The sequence below is a fragment of the Entelurus aequoreus genome, linkage group LG24 (genome assembly GCF_033978785.1).
Source record: "Entelurus aequoreus isolate RoL-2023_Sb linkage group LG24, RoL_Eaeq_v1.1, whole genome shotgun sequence".
Classification (NCBI taxonomy): domain Eukaryota; kingdom Metazoa; phylum Chordata; class Actinopteri; order Syngnathiformes; family Syngnathidae; genus Entelurus; species Entelurus aequoreus.
In genome coordinates this window covers 7,245,266-7,267,725 of record NC_084754.1, presented here as the reverse complement: position 1 = coordinate 7,267,725, position 22,460 = coordinate 7,245,266, and the positions used below count along the sequence as shown (strand labels likewise).

Below are 22,460 nucleotides of genomic sequence, written 5' to 3'. Positions count from 1 at the left end.
AGTGTGAAATTTGGTGGAGGAGGAATTATGATGTGGTGTTGGTTTTTCAGGAGTTGGGCTTGGCCCCTTAGTTCCAGTGAAAGGAACTTTGAATGCTCCAGGGTAAGTAGTCCTTGTTGTGTTGCTACAGCCAGCCGCTAATACATCGATCCCACCTACAACTTTCTTCTTTGCAGTCTCCATTGTTCATTAAACAAATTGCAAAAGATTCACCAACACAGATGTCCAGAATACTGTGGAATTTTGCGATGAAAACAGAGCTTTTTGTATTGGGACACAATGGTGTACCAATACTTCCGCTTCAACCATTGACGTCACGCGCAAACGTCATCATACCTAGACGTTTTCAACCGGAAGTTTCCCGGGAAATTTAAAATTGCACTTTATAAGTTAACCCGGTCGTATTGGCATGTGTTGCAATGTTAAGATTTCATCATTGATATATAAACTTTTAGACTGCGTGGTCGGTAGTAGTGGCTTTCAGTAGGCCTTAAATCCTTTTGTATGTGTTTTTCACTTTTCTCATTTTTAAAAAAAAAAAAAAAGCCTAACCAGGGTCAAGGGTTGCAAATTAGCCTGTGGCTATAAGTCTTATGTGCTTTGACATCGGTCCCCTGCAATGTTTAATTGTACTGTCCCTGTCAAATAAATACATGAATGAATGAATGAATGAATGAACCAATCAACCGCCTCACAAAAGTCGATGTGAAGCTCAACCGGAGATTTTCAAGACGGGTAAACTCCCTCCCTGAACAAATTGAGTTGACTGAAAGTCATTCACGGTTTCCAGCCTGTTGACTCAGCTTCTTCAATCCGAATGAAGCGATTAAGGAATAATAATGGAGCCGAGGTTCTGCATGCGTCTTCTCGCCTTTGTTGTCACCCACCTGGATGAAACCGCTCACGCTCGGTGACGTCACACTTTCTAAAACCCTGGTAACATGCAGCTGTTTTTCACCTTTTGATTCAGAACTGAAGAAGCCGTCAGTCTAGCATTGTTGGTAATGGGAGATTCCCCCTTCCTCTGAAGCATTATGTCGCTCTCTGTGTGGCCTTTTCCTGCAGCTGCAGCTATTCCAGGACATGACGTGAAAATTAAAGCTGCTGGTAAACTGTTAGAAGAGGAAGCGAAAGAGAAGATGCACAAATATCAAACAGGGAAAGTCGTTTTCCGTGTGATTTTATCCAGTTTCAGTATAAGGCGTGGATGAAATAATCGGGTGTAGACGTCGTTATGTGTGAAGCTTGCCAAAAGCTCAGGTTTCAAAGACGAGGCAGGATAATAGAGGATGTTTAAAGAGATTTTAGACAATGCACAATCTTAAATCCTTCATTCATCCAATCCCATTTCCTGACTTCTGAAGATCTAGTTCTGCTTGGTGCTTTGACATTCCCAACGTGTTTACTGTAAAAGGTGTTTTGACTCTGGCTATGTTTACACAACAATGGCAGAGGGAAAACAAGCATGTTTCACTTTTTGATAGGGATGGGAACTGATAAGATTTTTCCGGTTCCGATTCCAATTTTGGTTCTGCTTGACGGTTCCATTCCTTAACGGTTCTCTTATCGATTGGGGGGGAAAAAAGGAGGAATTAGCCGCATTGGGTTAAAACAATTATATATATATAAATGCTTTATATATATGCTCTCTATATATATTTATATATATACAGTATATGCTCTATATATATATATATATATATATATATATACACTACCGTTCAAAAGTTTGGGGTCACATTGAAATGTCCTTATTTTTGAAGGAAAAGCACTGTACTTTTCAATGAAGATAACTTTAAACTAGTCTTAACTTAAAAGAAATACACTCTATACATTGCTAATGTGGTAAATGACTATTCTAGCTGCAAATGTCTGGTTTTTGGTGCAATATCTACATAGGTGTATAGAGGCCCATTTCCAGCAACTATCACTCCAGTGTTCTAATGGTACAATGTGTTTGCTCATTGGCTCAGAAGGCTAATTGATGATTAGAAAACCCTTGTGCAATCATGTTCACACATCTGAAAACAGTTTAGCTCGTTACAGAAGCTACAAAACTGACCTTCCTTTGAGCAGATTGAGTTTCTGGAGCATCACATTTGTGGGGTCAATTAAACGCTCAAAATGGCCAGAAAAAGAGAACTTTCATCTGAAACTCGACAGTCTATTCTTGTTCTTAGAAATGAAGGCTATTCCACAAAATTGTTTGGGTGACCCCAAACTTTTGAACGGTAGTGTATGTTGACTCTCATGAAGTCTTCAGTGAGTTTTAATCAGTGAAATTAAAAAAAACGAATGAAGTGATGCATTTTTTATATTAATGCGCCACGTATGGCTAAAATGAGCAAAATACGTAAATATTAAATGTTCTCATAAAATGTACTTGTTACTATATTACATATATACTTATATCTTGTATATAAAATCGGAATGGAGGTATTTTTTTAACGGCTTTATAGGCAGAATAGAGCAGCTCCGTTGTAAGCTGACTTTTGAGCGCATTTATTTAATATTTAGAATGCTTTAAAAAAAAAAAAAATGCATCTGTTGTCTTGTCTCTCATAATGATTTCCAAAAAAAAGTGCAGTTTCCCTTTAAATGATGCTGCCAGCATAATTTAACTTGACAACATTGCACACTGATTTGTAACTCGCACTTTATGTACATATATTGCACTTGTATTTCGAATTGCTTTTTATTATGTTATTTTAATCTTGTTGTGTGGTTTTAATTGTGGATGCTAAAATTTTAGCCCAGGGGCCGCATGGAGGAACATCTGTGCCAGACTATTAAAATCATGGCATTAAAACTAAAAACTAAAGAAAACTTCAGATTGTTTTCTTTGTCTCACTTTGCCCAAAAATAGAACGAACACATTCTGAAAATATTACAATAAAAATATAGAAAAAATACCCTGCAGCGGTGAAGTTTAGATCCATGAAGGAAAGAAGAAAGTGAATGAATGTTTATAACTGAATGCATTTACATATGCACAACATTTTGTTTTCTTTTGTATTATTATTTTTTAACAAATTAGGTAACGTTTATGACAACCTTTTTTCCAAAGCACAATATAGAATGTGAGATATAACAGGATAATGCATACATTTATCATTTGTTTTCAAAACGCTTACAAAAAAGTGGGACCCCAAAAATTTACTGTGGGACCCCATTTTTATGACTTGATGGGGTCCCTGAGACCCCAATTTGAAAATTCCTAGCGCTAACACTGATGGAGTATTGGTGCCTGCAAAACAGCAGCAGGCGGCTGTGGCCTGCGGGCCGGTTCTAATACTAATCAAATATCATCCCGGGGGCCATAGATCATTCATTCCTTAACTTTGACACCCCTGCCGTAGAAGGACTACAGATGGAAATTAGCATTGTGCTAAATCTGGTGCAGCCATCTTATAGAATAGAATAGAATAGAATAGAATAGAATAGAATAGAAAGTACTTTATTGATCCCTGGGGGAAATTCAGCACCACAGTTCGCTCACAATAGACAATAAACACTTGGGTATTTTTTACATGTGAATGATATAAAGACAGTCTATTATACAGCATTATTCACATGTGAATAACATAAATACAGTCAATTATACAGCATTATTCACATGTGAATAATATAAATACAGTCCATTATACTGCATTATTCAAATGTGAATAACATAAATACAGTCTATTATAAAGCATTATTCACATGTGAATAACATAAAGACAGTCTACTATACAGCATTATTCAAATGTGAATAACTTAAATAGTCTATTGTACAGCATTATTCACATGTGAATAACAAAGACAGACTATTATACAGCATTATTCACATGTGAATAACAAAGACAGACTATTATACAGCATTATTCACATGTGAATAACAAAGACAGTCTATTATACAGCATTATTCACATGTGAATAACAAAGACAGTCTATTATACAGCATTATTCACATGTGAATAACAAAGACAGTCTATTATACAGCAAAATTCAAATGTGAATAACATGAATACAGTCTATTATACAGCATTATTCACATGTGAATAACACAAAGACAGTCTATTATACAGCATTATTCACATGTGAATAATATAAATACAGTCTATTATACTGCATTATTCACATGTGAATAACATAAATACAGTCTATTATAAAGCATTATTCACATGTGAATAACATAAAGACAGTCTACTATACAGCATTATTCAAATGTGAATAACTTAAATAGTCTATTGTACAGCATTATTCACATGTGAATAACAAAGACAGACTATTATACAGCATTATTCACATGTGAATAACAAAGACAGACTATTATACAGCATTATTCACATGTGAATAACAAAGACAGTCTATTATACAGCATTATTCACATGTGAATAACAAAGACAGTCTATTATACAGCATTATTCACATGTGAATAACAAAGACAGTCTATTATACAGCATTATTCACATGTGAATAACAAAGACAGTCTATTATACAGCAAAATTCAAATGTGAATAATATAAATACAGTCTATTATACAGCATTATTCACATGTGAATAACACAAAGACAGTCTATTATACAGCATTATTCACATGTGAATAACAAAGACAGTCTATTATACAGCATTATTCAAATGTGAATAACAGAAATACAGTCTATTATACAGCATTATTCACATGTGAATAACATAAAGACAGTCTATTATACAGCATTATTCACATGTGAATAACATAAAGACAGTCTATTATACAGCATTATTCACATGTGAATAACATAAAGACAGTCTATTATACAGCATTATTCACATGTGAATAACAAAGACAGTATATTATACAGCATTATTCAAATGTGAATAACATAAATACAGTCTATTATACAGCATTATTCACATGTGAATAACATAAAGACAGTCTATTATACAGCATTATTCACATGTGAATAACATAAAGACAGTCTATTATACAGCATTATTCACATGTGAATAACATAAATACAGTCAATTATACAGCATTATTCAAATGTGAATAACATAAATACAGTCTATTATACAGCATTATTCACATGTGAATAACATAAAGACAGTCTATTATACCGCATTATTCAAATGTGAATAACATAAATACAGTCTATTATAAAGCATTATTCACATGTGAATAACATAAATACAGTCTATTATACCGCATTATTCAAATGTGAATAACATAAATACAGTCTATTATACAGCATTATTCACATGTGAATAACATAAATACAGTCTATTATACAGCATTATTCACATGTGAATAACAAAGACAGTCTATTATACAGCAATATTCAAATGTGAATAACATAAATACAGTCTATTATACAGCATTATTCACATTTGAATAATATAAATACATTGTACATTTATGTTACAGCACATTGTTCTTTAAATAAACAAATACCAAAAAAGCAATATATTAAACCTCATGTAAAAGGAGTTTGCTCAGTTTGTTGGCCTGTTTGTCAAAAAAACAAACTTATCTCACATATTTTTTGTTGATTTACAAAAGGAAAGAAGTTGAAACATGCTAGCCATGCATCTCGCAAGCTTGTGTCCTCTCGTCGCGTGAATTTTGGGGTTTATGTGAGCTTAAGTGTCGTTTCTCTCCTCAGTAGTTCCCCAAGCAGATGTACCGCACTGAGTAATCAATCACGAGTCAGAGTACCTAAGATGAATGTGTCACAGCTCATGTAGTCTGTCTCTGGTGTTTCTCCACAATTATGACAAGGCAGCTTAGACAACAAAGTGTGTGTTCTGTCTTTCAGGAACCTCGACCCGCCGTAAGGAAACGTTGACATACCAGGTAGGATGCATTACATTTATTCTTCCTTACCTTACAAAAACAGCTGAATGATGGATTTATGATCTATATTGCATATTGTGGATGATAAAACACTGATTCGTGATGATTCTGTGGATCCCAGTGCCTACTGGTTTTTGTGTCAACATACACTATATTGCCGTGGAACTGTCATAGGATGCCACCTGTGCAACAAATCCAGTCGTGAAATTTCCTCGCTCCTAAATATTCCAAAGTCCGCTTTATTATAAGAAAAGTGAAGTGTTTGGGAACAACAGCAAGTCAGCCACCAAGTGGTAGGCCACGTAAACTGACAGAGAGGGGTCAGCGGATGCTGAAGCGCATAGTGCAAAGACTTTCTGCACAGTCAGTTGCTACAGAGCTCCAAACTTCATGTGACCTTCCAATTAGCCCACGTACAGTACGCAGAGAGCTTCATGGAATGGGTTTCCATGGCAGAGCAGCTGCATCTAAGCCATGCATCACCAAGTCCAATGCAAAGCGTGTGATGCAGTGGTGTAAAGCAGTGGTCCCCAACCTTTTTGTAGCCGCAGACCGGTCAACGCTTGAAAATTTGTCCCACGGACCGGGGTGGGGGGGGGGTGTTTTTTTTTTGTTTTGTTTTTTTTTTATTTTATTTTTTTTCCATAAAGAAATACAATCATGTGTGCTTACGGACTGTATCCCTGCAGACTGTATTGATCTATATTGATATATAATCAATGCATTCTGTTTTTTTTTTTTAATTTTTATTTTTTATTTTTATTTTTTTAATTCTTTTTTTTATTTTATTTTTTTTATTTAATTTCTTGTGCGGCCTGGTACCAATCGGTCCGCGGACCAGTACCGGGCCGCGGCCCGGTGGTTGGGGACCACTGGTGTAAAGCATGTCACCACTGGACTCTAGAGCAGTGGAGACGCCTTCTCTGGAGTGATGAGTCACACTTTTCCATCTGGCAATCTGATGGATCAGTCTGGGGTTTGGAGGACTGCAATGTGCGGAGTGTGAAATTTGGTGGAGGAGGAATTATGATGTGGGGTTGGTTTTTTCAGGAGTTGGGCTTGGCCCCTTAGTTCCAGTGAAAGGAACTTTGAATGCTCCAGGAAACCAAAACATTTTGGACAACTCCATGGGATAGCACTTCAAGTTCTTATGTGAGTAAAGGCAGGTGGCCAAATACTTTTGGCTATATAGTGTATGTCTGAGTCCAACTGCATGACATATTTCTGTCGTCTTACATGCTACCTGTGTTTCATCCCTTGGCGTATAGAAGCACCGTGACCCTGTTACAGTCATTTTCAGTATCACAATGATATTGCAGCATGACGTTGAATTCCTGTAAACCTCTGTGTGGTTTCTTCGCTGCTGTGATTGAAACGGCAGCATTGGCTTTTTTAATTTGCTCGACGTTGCCTTAAAGGCCTACTGCAGGGGTCGGCAACCCGCGGCTCTAGAGCCGCACGCGGCTCTTTAGCGCCGCCCTAGTGGCTCTCTGGAGCTTTTTCAAAAATGTATGAAAAATGGAAAAAGATGAGCGGGAAAAAATATATTTTTTGTTTTAATATGGTTTCTGTAGGAGGACAAACATGACACAAACCTCCCTAATTGTTATAAAGCACACTGTTTATATTAAACATGCTTCACTGATATCAAGTATTTGGCGAGCGCCGTTTTGTCCTACTAATTTTGGCGGTCCTTGAACGCACCTTAGTTTGTTTACATGTGTAACTTTCTCCGACTTTCTAGGACGTGTTTTATGCCACTTCTTTTTCTGTCTCATTTTGTCCACCACACTTTTAACATTGTACATGAATGCACAAAGGTGAGTTTTGTTGATGTTATTGACTTGTGTGGAGTGCTAATCAGACATATTTGGTCACTGCATGACTGCAAGCTAATCGATGCTAACATGCTATTTAGGCTAGCTATATGTACATATTGCATCATTATGCCTCATTTGTAGCTATATTTGAGCTCATTTAGTTTCCTTTAAGTCCTCTTAATTCAATTTATATCTCATGACACACTATCTGTATGTAATATATGGCTTTTAATTTTTTGCGGCTCCAGACAGATTTGTTTTTGTATTTTTGGTCCAATATGGCTCTTTCAACATTTTGGGTTGCCGACCCCTGGCCTACTGAAATGATTTTTTTAAATTCAAACAGGGAATAGCAGATCCATTCTATGTGTCATACTTGATCATTTCGCGATATTGCCATATTTTTGCTGAAAGGATTTAATAGAGAACATCGACGATAAAGTTGCAGCTTTTGCTCGCTGATAAAAAAAAAAAAGCCTTGCCTGTACCGGAAGTAGCGTGACGTCACCGGAGGAAGGACTTCTCACATTTCCCCATTGTTTACAATGGAGCGAGAGATTCGGACCGAGAAAGCGACGACTACCCCATTAATTTGAGCGAGGATGAAAGATTTGTGGATGAGGTACGTTAGAGTGAAGGACTAGAATGCAGTGCAAGACATATCCCGCTCTGACCGTAACTTAGGTACAAGCTGGCTCATTGGACTACACACTTTCTCCTTTTTCTATTGTGGATCACGGATTTGTATTTTAAACCACGTTTTCAACCGGAAGTGTGGCGGGAAATTTAAAATTGCACTTTATTTGCAGCTCGTGACTTTTGATGCATGAATGTGGGTTTCACAGAATGTTCGCCTGTCAGGATGAGTGCTGTGCAGCTGGCCCGCAGATTAGCCAACGGGATGCTTTGATAAATGGTATTGATTGTAATGCAAAGTTGTTTGCGTGCAGTTTACCAAACCACAACATCATTAGTGTCCGCAGCCTCTGAATTTCCGCGTGCAGTGGTGGTTTTAGACATGTGTGTCAAAGTAAACAAGGAAGTGTGTGATGCTCAGACACCTTTGAATTAGAATTAGCTCAATCGCAATACAGTGGAACCACAATGTATTGGTTCTTGAACAGGGTTTGTAAATAGAAATGTTTGCAAATTTCTCTATAAGAAACAATGTAAACGTACATAATGGGTTACAGCCTTGACAAAAGTCCATATTTTATTAAGTTTGTACACTTTTATAACTATATAAAACACTAGTGTTGTCCCGATACATTTTGGTACCGGTACCAAAATGTATTTCGATACTTTTCGGTACTTTTCGATACTTTTCTAAATAAAGGGGACCACAAAAAATGGCATTATTGGCTTTATTTTAACAAAAAATCTCATGGTACATTAAACATATGTTTATTATTGCAGTTAAGTCCTTAAATAAAATAGTGAACGTACTAGACAACTTGTCTTTTAGTAGTAAGTAAATAAACAAAGGCTCCTAATTAGTCTGCTGACATATGCAGTAACATATTGTGTCATTTTCCATTCTATTATTTTGTCAACATTAATAAGGACAAGTGGTAGAAAATGAATTATTAATCTACTTGTTCATTTACTGTTAATATCTGCTTACTTTCTCTCTCAACATGTTCTATCTACACTTCTGTTAAAATGTAATAATCACTTCTGTTGTTTGGAAGCTTTACATTTGTTTTGGATGATACCACAAATTTGGGTATCGATCTGATACCAAGTAGTTACAGGATCATACATTGGTCATATTCAAAGTCCTCATGTGTCCAGGGACATATTTCCTGAGTTTATAAACATATTATAATTTTTTTTTAAACAAAAGAAGATGTTATGATGCCAAAAAATATTGATGTAATCATAGTAGTATCGACTAGATACGCTGTTGTACTTGGTATCATTACAGTGGATGTTAGGTGTAGATCCACCCATGGCGTTTGTTTACATTTTGACGCCGGTGAGCTACGGTGTGTAGTGAAGCATGTTTAGCTATTCCTCGTCCTGCAGGGATGATACTTGTAAGAAACGTACTTTATTTGTCGCCATGGAGACAAGGATTAGTGATTTAGAAGTAGCTAGACCACTGCCGACTGCCGATGGACTTTAGCCACTAGCTAGCTAGCCATGTCTTAAAGCACCTCTTCCTGAGGGCGTTTCAGTGTTATAACTTCACCTTTATCTTTAGTTTTTAGACCAAAATGCGTCCGTTCTCAGTTTTCTGTCTACACACTGTCTGCTTGTAAGTACTCCGTGATTGTGCGCTGCCGAACATGCTCCTCTGCGACGTGACGACGATAGGGGCCGGGGCACCGGTACATTTTAGAGGCGGTATAGTACCAAATATGATTCATTAGTGATGAGATGGCGACATGTCCAGGGTGTACCCCGCCTTCCGCCCGAATGCAGCTGAGGTAGGCTCCAGCACCCCCTGTGACCCCAAAAAGGGACAAGCGGTAGAAAATGATGGAGTATCGTGGTACTATACTAATACCTGTATGTCTTACAACTAGGGATGTCCGATAATGGCTTTTTTGCTGATATTCCGATATTGTCCAACTCGTAATTACCGATACCGATATCAACCGATATATACAGTCGTGGAACTAACACATTATTATGCCTAATTTGGACAACCAGGTATGGTGAAGATAAGGTCCTTTTTTTAAAAAAATTATAAAATAAAATAAGATAAATAAATTAAAAACATTTTCTTGAATAAAAAAGAAAGTAAAACAATATAAAAACAGTTACATAGAAACTAGTAATTAATGAAAATGAGTAAAATTAACTGGTAAAGGTTAGTACTATTAGTGGACCAGCAGCACGCACAATCATGTGCGCTTACGGACTGTATCCCTTGCAGACTGTATTGATATATATTGATATATAATGTAGGAACCAGAATATTAATAACAGAAGGAAACAACCCTTTTGTGTGAATGAGTGTAAATGGGGGAGGGAGGTTTTTTGAGTTGGTGCACTAATTGTAAGTGTATCTTGTGTTTTTTATGTTGATTTAATTAAAAAAAAACAAAAAAAAAAACGATGCAGATAATTAAAAAAAACGATACCGATAATTTCCGATATTACATTTTAAAGCATTTATCGGCCGATGTTCCAGGCCGATATTATCGGACATCTCTACTTACAACTAGGGCTGCAACAACTAATCGATTAAATCGATTAAAATCGATTATTAAAATAGTTGCTGATTAATTTAGTCATCGATTCTTTGGATCTATGCTATGCGCATGCGCAGAGGTTTTTTATTTTTTTAATTATTTTTTTTAATAAACATTTATTTATGAACTGCAACATGTACAAACAGCTGAGAAACAATAATCAAAATAAGTATGGTGCCAATATGCTGGGTTTTTTTCAATAAAATACTGGATAGGATAGAAATGTAGTTTGTCTCTTTTATCCGATTATTAATCGATCAATCGAAGTAATCGTCGACAGATTAATCGATTATCAAATTAATCGTTAGTTGCAGCCCTACTTACAACCCTATAAATCACTGTAGAGTACTGTATATCGAACAAACAAGGGGGTGATAGATCAACTTTCTATGGAATAACAAAAGGACAATAAGTTGCTGAACTGTCCTCCTTTTTCATCCCCCCTGCCGACACACACACAGTCACTAGCCTTGTGGTGCACTCAGAGTTTAAAATCACAAAACTCCTTTACTTTAACAGCCAAGTCGCTACGGAGATTAGGAATAAAAAAAATAAAATCCACTGTCGGTTATTCTTTATTGCGTGCAGCGGTAGAGAGGGGGCGGGACAAAGGCAGTGTCGTCAACGCTGTGGATACTTCTTGACTGTTTCAAACCACACATCGCTCTTCCATTGCTTTCTTTGGACTCTCATTGAGCTAGCAACACTAGAACAATGCTGTAGGAAAAGCTCAAAACAACTAAAAGCACAGTAGCTAACAGCACTATTGCAGTGCTGACTAAATTAGAGAAGATACGCCCGCCCACAATCGTTGTGTTGCCGGGCACAAAAGTGATACATTTTTTTCGTCTGTGGTTTGTAAATCAAAGTATTTCCAATGAGGGTTTCGTAAATGGATTTTAAGTTAAAGTTAAAGTACCAATGATTGTAACACACACACTAAGTGTGGGGAAATTATTCTCTGCATTTGACCCATCACCCTTGATCACCCCCTGGGAGGTGAGGGGAGCAGTGAGCAGCAGCGGTGGCCGCGCCCAGGAATAATTTTTGGTGATTTAACCCCCAATTCCAACCCTTGATGCTGAGTGCCAAGCAGGGAGGTAACGGGACCCATTTTTATAGTCTTTGGTATGACTCGGCCGCCGGGGTCTGAACTTTTACTCTCTTATCACACAATCCTGGAGGCACTGGCAGTTTGTGTGCATTATGTACAGTCGGAGCGCACAGAGTGGCATTGATGAAAGTGTTTTTTGTGGCTGTAAAAAGGTTGAGATGCCTCCTGGTGTTTAATGAACTGGTTCAGAGTGCTAAAGGCATAGATGTTCGTGTTCAAGGGGAAGGATGCAGCAGTCCAGGGCGCCATTGAAGCATGAGGTGTCTCACAAGACCCCCAGAAAATGTTATAAAATCTCATCTCGAAGGGGTTGTGTCCACTAGGGCAGTGGTCCCCAACCAATCGGTCCGGTATCGGGACGCGGCCGCACAAGAAATTAAAAAAAAAACAAAAAACTTTTTTTTTTTTTTTTTTTAAATTAAATCAACATAAAAAACACAATATATACATTATATATCAATATAAATCAATACAGTCTGCAGGGATACAGTCCTTAAGCACACATGATTGTATTTCTTTATGACAAAAAAAAAAAAAACATTTTTTTTTACTACCCCCCCGGTCCGTGGGACAAATTTTAAAGCATTGACCGGTCCGCAAGTACAAAAAGGTTGAGGACCACTGCACTAGGGCGATGGTCAGCAAACGGCGGCTCTAGGGCCACATGCGGCTCTTTAGCGGCGCCCTGGTGGCTCCCTGGAGCTTTTTTAAAAATGTATGGAAATGGAAAAAAAAATGGGTTGAAAAATGTTTTTTGTTGTATTACGGTTTCCTGAGGAGGACAAACATGACACAAACCTTCCTAATTGTTAGAAAGCCCACTGTTTTAATATGTTTGTGTTTATGCTTCACTGATGACCGTATTTGGCGAGCGCCGTTTTGTCCTACTAATTTCAGCGGCCCTTGAACTCACCATTGCGTGGACCGTGACTCAACAGTGTGTTTACATGTACAACTTTCTCCGACGCTGCCACAGAAAGACGTGTTTTTCTGCCACTCATTTTGTCCACCAAATGTTTTATACTGTGCGTGAATACACAAAGGTGAGCTTTGTTGATATTGTTTTGTGTTGAGTGCTAATCAGACATATTTGGTCACTGCATTGACTGCAAGCTAATCGATGCTAACATGCTATTTCGGCTAGCTCTATGTATCAGTGTTTCCCATAAACTGCCAAGATACCTGTGGCGGTGGGGGCGCGGCTATAGGCGGAGTCACCATGACATCATCGAGTACTTTGCATAATTTACTACAATGATTTGATTTTCTCTAAAAGGCTCAAAAAATGTATACTTACTATTTAATAACAGTTTTGTTTTAAACATCCATCCATCCATCCATCCATCCATTTTACAATATAATTACAACACTTTATGTACATATTTATATACAGATTTGAACAATAAGTTATTCACTGAAATATATTTATTAATTGTGGTTCTTACAAAAAATATATCTTATAAAATATAAAAGCTAAAATGTCTCAAAGCTCTGCCCCTTTAATTAGTGCATACTAAATAATTTAACTTTAGCCTACTACTACAACCATATTATTTACCAGCAACATAAAGTGAAACAGAGGCAGAGGTGTCCTGCCACAGTCAGTAACAAATAAAGAGAAAACAGTAGTGGTGGTAGATAGACACAGAGCTTCATCAAACATCTGATCCACTGAACAAAGAGCTCCAAAAATCTTGAACTTTAGACTGCCATCAGTTTTACTCCCTACACTTAACCATGTGTTTCCTACTGCCTGCAGACTTTGCACCCTTTGTTATATACACATGTTGTGTTTCTAATATAAATACATTTAATAAAGTCAAATACAAATAAGGCAACAAGAGAAGTATCCTACACTTCTCTTTTGTAAAGTAAATCTGAACAGCCGATATGGGCATCTACATCAACTATATGATTTGCCTGAGAAGCTGGAGAGGACAAACAAAAACAAAAAAAACCAGATTTTTTTTTTTTTTTTTTTTTTTTTTGTGGCAGACGTAATTCTTTCGTGGCGGGCCGCCACAAATAAATGAATGTGTGGGAAACCCTGTGTATATATTGCATCATCATGCCTCATTTGTAGCTATATTTGAGCTCATTTAATTTCCTTTACTTATGTGTATTTATTTTTCCATGTTTCATGACACATTATCTTTATGTACTATTGGCTGCATTTCTGATAATTGTATGTGCGCCATGTTGTTCCAGACCACAGCAAACGTTACCCAGCTTGCCATTAGAAGAAGACAGCCTGCCGTTTCCTTTAACTTGGACACACACATCTATACCTTTGGCCGTTCTAAGACAGTCATTTCCAGGAGTTATCTCACCCTCTGAGAAGTTTTACTAATATTTTCCAATGTTGTAAAAATGTGTAGAATAAATATTACATTTCAACATTTCTGTCAACGAAGATTTGCGTCAGCCTGCGACACATGGTCATTTTGATAGTAGGCTAATATAGCTAATAAGCCACTTACATCATGTGTTGCCATCATTATAACACTTATATAAGTCTTTTAATTATTTTGCAGCTCCAGACGGATTACTTTTTTGTATTTGTGGTCCAATATGGCTCTTTCAACATTTTGTGTTGCCGACCCCTGCACTAGGGGTTGCACAATTTCAGATTTTTTTAGTCGACTAGTCGCTTATGAAAGTCAAATCAACGTCGACTCGTCACTAATGACCCCCATCCATCCATCCATTTTCTACCGCTTGTCCCCATTCATACTTTTTCTTGTCATAAATTAAAAACAAGAGAGGATGCAATGCTTGCAACATCGTGTCTACACTGACAACAGACAAGTCAACTGATGGTACAGGAGTACCTCAACTTACAGGTTTTTTTTTAGATACAAGCAGTCTGTAGGCTTTATGTTGTGCTTCAAATGCACACATGTGAGTTAAGAGCATCCCCGCTACTGGTAATAATTGTCCACCGCTAACAGGCAGAGATCGACACAATCCTGCCCTGCAACTACAGAAACTGAGACAGTTAGTGAGAAGGAGTGTGCAGAGAAAAAAACTAAACCATCAAAAGCACGACCAAATGTGTAGACGGCCGTTAGTTTGCACCACTCCAAAGCTGATTCCAGCCTCCGCACTAAAACAACATCCAAACAATGGACATTTATCCATGAAAATGTGGAGAAGCTGCCAAATGTTTTCTGTTTTTTTTCATTTATGTCGCTTTACTCTATGATACAAAGTGGACGAGCGAGCTTTAGCCTTGCTCACTGGGTTTTATGCAGACATACATGTCGGTTGCTGTAAACTCTGACCTCTCTGGTCCGTCACTCGAAGATGTCCGAGTGCAACATAAACACGAATAACAGTTCCTATTGTTACATGACGGGAAAGCAGCCGATTCTTCCGCTCTCCAAGTCAATTTTGTACAATATTTTCACACTATTTCATGAAACTACTTCAGTTGTTTGTAGTACAAGCTGTTTTATCGGTTTTCAAACAGTATTTGTTATCTTTTTTTTCTCTTTTTAAAAAGCGTCTTACATGTTATAGTTGTGGTGTTTTGGGTGGACCAAAAACAGATTAAATTGATTTTAATTGATGTCAATGGCTGGGTATGAATTGAGATTTAAATGTTTTCAATTACAAGTTTGGCCGTGCAACTAATCGAGCTCTTAAGTTGAGGTACTACTCTATATCAACACCAAAGTGTTACCACAGAGATTCCATTTACACTTCTATGCCAGTAAATACATGTCAAATGTTATTTAAAATATTTTCTTTACAGTTAATGAATATGTATTTTAATGGTGTAAAAAATTACCTTTAGTAGTTTCCAGACAAAACACATGCACTACCCAGATACTGCACAGTATTAGTAAGCGTGTACCATCAGTGGAACATTCAGAAGCTAATAAAGTATTTGGAACGGTACGGTTTAAGAGTAAATGGAAATCATTTTCACCATTTGTGGCATTATAGCCTCGCATTCTGACTCACCCAGCAGTAAAAGGTGTTTAAGTGCTGATGCTTACTTTAAAGCAGGGGTCCCCAAACTACGGCCCGCGGGCCAGATCCAGCACCCCCCCCCCCCCCCAATCCAAAATCCGGCCCACAGGAAGTCCCAAGTTAAAAAAAAAAAATTTAAAAAAGTTGTTGTTGTTTTTTTGTTTTTTTTTAAATCTTTCTTTTCTAATCCATTTTCTACCGCTTGTTACTCTTGGTGTCTCCTAGTCGCTCAGGCAAATCATATTGTCTAAAAATGAATTTTCCCATCGATAACGTGACAATGTTAAATGTTGATGAACATCAATGTTAATTGATGTTAAATGACAAAACGGATTATAAAGACAATGTATATATGTATATATATATATATATATATATATGTATATATATATATATATATATATATATATATATATATATATATATATATATATATATATATATATATATATATATATATATATACTACCGTTCAAAAGTTTGAGGTCACCCAAACAATTTTGTGGAATAGCCTTCATTTCTAAGAACAAGAATAGACTGTCGAGTTTCAGATGAAAGTTCTCTTTTTCTGGCCATTTTCAGCGTTTAATTGACCCCACAAATGTGATGCTCCAGAAACTCAATCTGCTCAAAGGAAGGTCAGTTTTGTAGCTTCTGTAACGAGCTAAACTGTTTTCAGATGTGTGAACATGATTGCACAAGGGTTTTCTAATCATCAATTAGCCTTCTGAGCCAATGAGCAAACACATTAGAACACTGGAGTGATAGTTGCTGGAAATGGGCCTCTATACACCTATGTAGATATTGCACCAAAAACCAGACATTTGCAGCTAGAATAGTCATTTACCACATTAGCAATGTATAGAGTGTATTTCTTTAAAGTTAAGACTAGTTTAAAGTTATCTTCATTGAAAATAAGGACATTTCAATGTGACCCCAAACTTTTGAACGGTAGTGTATGTATATATATATATATATATATATGTATATATATATATATATATATATATATATATATATATATATATATATATATATATATATATATATATATATATATATTCCGCCCGATTGTAGCTGAGATAGGCTCCGGCGCCCCCCGCGACCCCGAAGGGAATAAGCGGTAGAAAATGGATGGATGGATGGATATATATATATATATATATATATATATATATATATATATATATATATATATATATATATATATATATATATATATATATATATATATATACACACACAGCCTGGCCCCCGGCCAAATTTTTTTAACCCAATGCGGCCCCCGAGTCAAAAAGTTTGGGGACCCCTGCTTTAAAGTGTCGTTATCATTACAAGAACGAAACTAACGTATTCCTTCTATTGCAGTTCATATCTATGATAGAAACCTATCGTCTCTTCATTAGCTAATCAGTGCATTTTGTGAGTTAGCCCCTTGTTTTCCCTCAAGATCTTCTTATAGTGCTAAACAGAGGAAACATCTGCTTTACTGCCGTCCTAACTGCTCTCGACACACACACACACACACACACACACACACACACACACACACACACACACACACACACACACACACCGCTTGTCTTCCTCCCATCCTAATCCTGTCTTAACCACCAGCCTCTTCTGCCCATACAGTAGCTTGTGCAACATTGCCATGTTATTCCGTCCTCCACCTCTCTCGTTTATACTGAATATTTAGTATGAACACCAACCGTGTCCTCTACCACCATTGCTGCTGTCCTTGTAATATCAATAAAATACAATTTCTTCGTGTTCCATCTACCTATTCATATCTGTAGGTGTACCTGTGTTACTTAGCAGAGAACTACAAAGTCAACCAGTGCTGACATAATCGATGTTCGACAGAGCTGAGCTACAAAACTTCAATTTCCAGCTTAGAGTTGAGAGTAGGTCAATGGTCACGTTTTGTAATAAACACAAGTTACGAAAACAGACGCAGGCTGTGTACTAATAACACGACAAGACTAAGTCAGCCGCAGGGTTCTTTGTTTAGTCTGGTTGTCAGGTGCAGTGGTTGGCAATACAATAACAAAGATGGTATACGACAGACCTGGGCAAATTAAGGCTCGGGGCGCCGTTGAGCTTTTCAATCTGCCCCGCCGGACATTCCCAAAATATTTTTTTTAGATCTTTAAGATAGAAAGTGTAGCTGCCATTATGATGTGCAGTGATGTTTTCAAATGACCGTAAGTCTTGAACTATACAAAGTAAAGTTTCAATGGTTGGAATCTGCTCTTTTGCATAATATACTAGTTACTATGGTCATCTAATTAGTTACTATGGTAATGTAAGTCACAGCAGCTCAGACCAGACACCAAGCAGTGTGGGTGGGGAGCGTTTCCACAGAGTGTTTCCAGAGCGGCCAGCCTGAAATGCGGGTGTCAGGGACAGACGCAGGAGGAGACTTTTACAAAAAAGTTCTAAAGATTATTGATATATCAGCTGTATCAGATTGTAGACGGGGGTTTTTTTTTAACCACGTTCATATTTCGCTGTGTTTGTTGCATTTTTGTTGCGTTTCGCTTGATTGTGAAATATGTCGATCGAGATCAATATTCAGTGTTTTATCGTTCATAGTTCATATTGTAAGTCCCACATTCTTTATTTTCATGTACATTCTGGGTGTCTCATTGAGTAAAAAAAGGGTGTATTCCATTCCGTTTTTTTAAGGTGGTCTGTCATAACGTTTTTAGCGTTCAATCAATTGTGAGGTTTTGTATTAGTGTTCCTAAAAATCAGATATACCGGCCCCCAGACACATTTTTTTCTCTAACTTTGGCCCCCCGAGTCAACAACCGCAGCAAACTCTTGGCTAAAAGTCAAAGATTCAGGGGGTTACAAGAACCGAGGTACGGCTGTCTTGCCTTATAGCAGTGGTTCTTAACCTTGTTGGAGGTACCGAACCCCACCAGTTTCATATGCGCATTCACCGAACCCTTCTTTAGTGAAAAATAAAACGTTATTTTTTTTCAAATTCAAGACAAAGTTATATGTTTTTGGTAACACTTTAGTATGGGGAACATATTCTAAGTAACAAAGACTTAATTTAGAGTTTTTTGGACACTAGAGGAACATATTCTAAGTAATAAAGACTTAATTTAGAGTTATTTGGTTAGGGTTAGAGGGTTAGGGCCAGGGTTAGAGGGTGAAGGTTACAATAAGGCCATGCCGAATAAGGCATTAATAAGTACTTAATAATGACTAGTTAAGAGCCAATATGTTACTAATTTTCATGTTAATAAGCAACTAATTAATGGTGAATATGTTCCCCATACTAAAGTGTTACCATGTTTTATTACTGGTGCACAAAATGAACCGTGCATGAACATCACCTTGTTCAAACAACAAAACCAACACAGTGCATAAACTCACAACAAATTACACACCTGCAAATCAGTCTGACTTCTGCTGTTGCCGTATCCGTAATACGCCGATAGGGAGAAGTTTTTATTTACACGATGAGTCGGGTGTGTTTTGACCTTCGCCGAACCCCTGAGCCCGACTCACCGAACCCCTAGGGTTCGATCGAACCCAGGTTAAGAACCACTGCCTTATAGTACCCGTAGCTCCAAGTGACCGAAATTTCACAAAAAGTTCTCTTTGTGTATTTTTTGCGCCTAGAAATTAATCTGGCTGTCATAGGGTTGTACCGTGTGAGCATTTTAGTCGCATATGCGACTAAAAATAGGTTACGGAAGTATTCAAAATATCTATATAGATTTTACCCTTTAATTAGCGTTTTGCTCTTAAAATAAATCCATCCAAATTCGATCAAACTGGAGTAAAATGCCCATCTGTATAACATGTTTGAAATAAACTTAAACCATTACCACGACCTAATGGACAAGTGATTGACGCGGAATTGCCACTGATCGCTCTTGTCGTGCTGAAAGCTGCGTGTGTGTCCCTCCTCCTCTTCGTACAAGCACAGAGGGGAATTGATTACGTGGACCCTGACTTAAAGGCCTACTGAAAGCCACTACTACCGACCACGCAGTCTGATAGTTTATATATCAATGATGAAATCTTAACATTGCAACACATGCCAATACGGCCGGGTTAACTTATAAAGTGCAATTTTAAATTTGCCGCTAAACTTCCGGTTCGAAACGCCTCTGAGGATGAAGTATGCGCGTGACGTAGCCCGGGGAACACGGGTATGGCTTCCACATTGAAGCCAATACGAAATAGCTGTTTTCATCTCATTCTGGGTGTATTCTGGACATCTGTGTTGGTGAATCTGTTGCAATTATGTTCATTGCATTATGGAGAAAGAAGCTGAGCAAGCAAAGAAGAAAGTTCTCGGTGCAAAGCGAACGTATTTTGCGAAGGAAGTCAGCAGCAACACAACACAGGCGGTGTTTCATTGTTTACATTCCCGATAGCAGTCAAGATCGAAGAACTCGGATAACAGAGACTCTAACCAGGAGGACTTTTGACTTCGATACACAGACGCCTGTAGAGAACTGGGACAACACAGACTCTTACCAGGATTACTTTGATTTGGATGACAAAGACGCAGACGTGCTACCGTGAGTATGCAGCTTTGGCTTCCAAACATTTGATAGCTTGACCGTATGTGCGCGTACGTAACTTTGTTTAAATATATAAGCTTTATGAACCTTGGGTTAGGTGAACGGTCTTTTGGGCTGAGTGATTGTGTGTGTTGATCAGGTGTTTGAATTGTATTGGCGTGTTCTATGGAGCTAGGAGCTAGCAGAGGAGCTAGGAGCTAGCATAACAAACACGTAGGTGTTTTTATGCAGGAATAATTTGTGGCATATTAAATATAAGCCTGGTTGTGTTGTGGCTAATGGAGTATATATATGTCTTGTGTTTATTTACTGTTTTAGTCATTCCCAGCTGAATACCAGGTACCGTGAGTAGCAGCTGCGCTTCCAAACATTTAATCGCTTGCCAGTACGTGCGCGTCACGTACGTTACTTTGTTTAAATATATAAGCTTTATGAACCTTTGGTTAGGTGAACGGTCTTTTGGGCTGAGTGATTGTGTGTGTTGTGCAGGTGTTTGAATTGGATTGGTGGCTTATATGGAGCTAGGAGCTAGGAGCTAGCATAGGAGCTAGGAGCTAGCATAACAAACACTGAGGTGTTTTTATGCAGGATTAATTTGTGGCATATTAAATATAAGCCTGGTTGTGTTGTGGCTAATAGAGTATATATATGTCTTGTGTTCATTTGCTGTTTTAGTCATTCCCAGCTGAATATCAGGTCACCCCCGGCTCTCACAGCATCTTCCCTATCTGAATAGCTTCAACTCCCCACTAGTCCTTCACTTGCACTTTACTCATCCACAAATCTTTCATCCTCGCTCAAATTAATGGGGAAATTGTCGCTTTCTCGGTCCGAATCTCTCTCACTTCATGCGGCCATCATTGTAAACAATAGGGAACTTTGCGTATATGTTCAATTGACTACGTCACGCTACTTCCGGTAGGGGCAAGCCTTTTTTTATCAGATACCAAAAGTTGCGATCTTTATCGTCGTCGTTCTATACTAAATCCTTTCAGCAAAAATATGGCAATATCGCGAAATGATCAAGTATGACACATAGAATAGATCTGCTATCCCCGTTTAAATAAAAAAAATTCATTTCAGTAGGCCTTTAAACAAGTTGAAAAACTTATTCGGGTGTTACCATTTAGTGGTCAGTTGTACGGAATATGTACTGAACTGTGCAATCTACTAATAAAAGTTTCTATCAATCAATCAATCAAGCGGGGTTTTAGCTGTAGCGGGGGCTGTGTGAGCTCCAAGTCGTCTTGCAGAAAGAAAACTAGGTCTTAGTTGGAGAAACTGGTCAGTAGAAGACAACAATTTTTTCCACCGCCTTAAAGCTTCACACAAACTGCACTGCGTGGTCGTAACTACGATTGAACTGACAAACGTGCCATCCAAACAATACTATATGCCACTCGTCGCTAGGCAACAGAAGCCACCTTTTAAAAGGCACACGCACAGACACGTACACAAACTTATCTTAACTGCATTATGCCAAATATTAGATTTATTTTTTTTTAAGTAACGCATTAATTACTTTACCTTGTAAATAATTACATTTATTAAAGAGTTATTTTGGTTCAATCCCGGGCTCGGGATCTTTCTGTGTGGAGTTTGCATGTCCTCCCCGTGACTGCGTGGGTTCCCTCCGGGTACTCCGGCTTCCTCCCACCTCCAAAGACATGCACCTGGGGATAGGTTGATTGGCAACACTAAATTGGCCCTAGTGTGTGAATGTGAGTGTGAATGTTGTCTGTCTATCTGTGTTGGCCCTGTGATGAGGTGGCGACTTGTCCAGGGTGTACCCCGCCTTCCGCCCGATTGTAGCTGAGATAGGCTCCAGCGCCCCCCGCGACCCCAAAGGGAATAAGCGGTAGAAAATGGATGGATGGAAGGAGTTATTTTGTGATTAGTTCAATTACTTTTTTGGAAAAGTAATGAGTAACTAGAAATAATGACTTTTTAAAAGTCATATTCAGAGCACAGCCT

At 37.8% G+C, this 22,460-nt stretch overlaps 1 protein-coding gene across 2 annotated transcripts in view; it reads left to right on the top strand.

The window, feature by feature from the left end:
* Positions 1-22,460, top strand: part of LOC133641945 (uncharacterized) — a 480,284-nt gene that overhangs the window by 435,521 nt on the left and 22,303 nt on the right. For both annotated transcript variants that reach the window (XR_009824355.1, XR_009824354.1), the window contains exon 3: positions 5,778-5,815. The gene's annotated coding sequence lies outside the window, so the exon portion shown is untranslated. The remainder of the gene's footprint in view (positions 1-5,777; positions 5,816-22,460) is intronic.